This window comes from Plectropomus leopardus, unplaced genomic scaffold (assembly GCF_008729295.1).
Source record: "Plectropomus leopardus isolate mb unplaced genomic scaffold, YSFRI_Pleo_2.0 unplaced_scaffold20325, whole genome shotgun sequence".
Lineage (NCBI taxonomy): Eukaryota > Metazoa > Chordata > Actinopteri > Perciformes > Serranidae > Plectropomus > Plectropomus leopardus.
This window is the reverse complement of record NW_024621968.1, coordinates 1-1,257: the sequence shown is the minus strand read 5'-3', so window position 1 is coordinate 1,257 and position 1,257 is coordinate 1. Positions and strand designations below refer to the sequence as shown.

At 40.3% G+C, this 1,257-nt stretch overlaps 1 long non-coding RNA gene across 1 annotated transcript; it reads left to right on the top strand.

Moving 5' to 3' along the window:
* The first annotated feature begins 356 nt into the window (after positions 1-356).
* Positions 357-1,158, top strand: LOC121965516. The gene is made up of 3 exons (XR_006107495.1): positions 357-412; positions 733-789; positions 1,074-1,158. It is a non-coding gene; the product is annotated as an uncharacterized LOC121965516 (long non-coding RNA).
* Positions 1,159-1,257: the final 99 nt, after the last annotated feature.

Here is a 1,257-nt window from a genome sequence, read left to right as displayed (position 1 = left end):
ATGTCCCAAAAACTGAATGAAACTAGTAGATTTAGATTTTTTTTAAAAGCTGATTTAAAAAGAAAGAAAACAAGGAGGAAAACAATATTCATAATTATCATATCATATTTAAAATCATGTTCAAAATATCATAATGTGTATTTTTGTTTGCCTTGATTTTTTTCTACTTTATCTTTTTGTCTTTTTAGATTTTCAGGTAATTTTCTTGTAGTTTTTACTACTTTCTTGCTCATTTTCGGGTCTTTTCTTCTTTTCTTCTTGGTCGTGTCATCAGAAGTAACCGAACGTTTCTGGCGCTGTGTGGAGTCTCCTGATTGGTGGATCAGCGTGTTGTTGACTTTGTGTGTTTTTTAGGGATCACGTGTTTGCGGTGAACCTGACGACGGCTTCAGAGGACTTTGTACCTCAGCTGGTGAGTACAAATACACATCCAACCGTTTTTTATTCTGTTTCTTGTGAAAAAAGCAGATGTTTGTGCGTGCAGCAGCTCACAGCTGCTGTTTTTCTTCTGACGGATCTCAGATCTGATTTTTTAAATAAATAACTGCAGGAAAGATAAACATTTTTTTCTGGACATCTTTTGGTAAAATCTTTTTACACTTTTTTTTGCAGTTTGCGTAACATTACAACATCACAACCTGAGCGTATTTATATATATTTATGTGTATTTATATCTCATCAACAAAGCTCTTCACAGCAGATTAACTCCTGCACGTCCTCTCTGCGTTTCAGAAGCTGACGTGGCGCTCCAAAGACGTGAGCAAGTGCACGGTCAGAGGGAAGAACAGCGTGAGTTCCTCTTCCTCCTCGTCTTCTCCGGACCTCCTGCTCCGCTCACTTCATCCTCTGCAGCCGAGAGTCTTTGTGCTCGTGTTTTTAGACGCACACAGAGTCACAGTCGCAGATGAAGTCAGATACATTTTATTTGTGATCGGCAGTCGTTTTAAACTGTTTTCTGAAATGTTTTCATCCCCGACAGACTCGATAAAGTTCAGCGACAGTAAAGACGAGACTAGAAAGACCGAAGACGTTCCTGTGAGAGACGTTTGATTCGGTTGGTGTTTGTGTTTCAGGACGAGTGTTATAACTACGTCAAAGTGCTGGTTCCCCGAAACGACGAGACGCTGTTCGCCTGCGGCACCAACGCCTTCAACCCCACCTGCCGAAACTACAAGGTAAACACACACCTGTGCTGTTCTGCGCTGTCCTCTGAGGGACTTTAAAACAAGGAAAAGACAGCCTTTTTAATTTAATTTT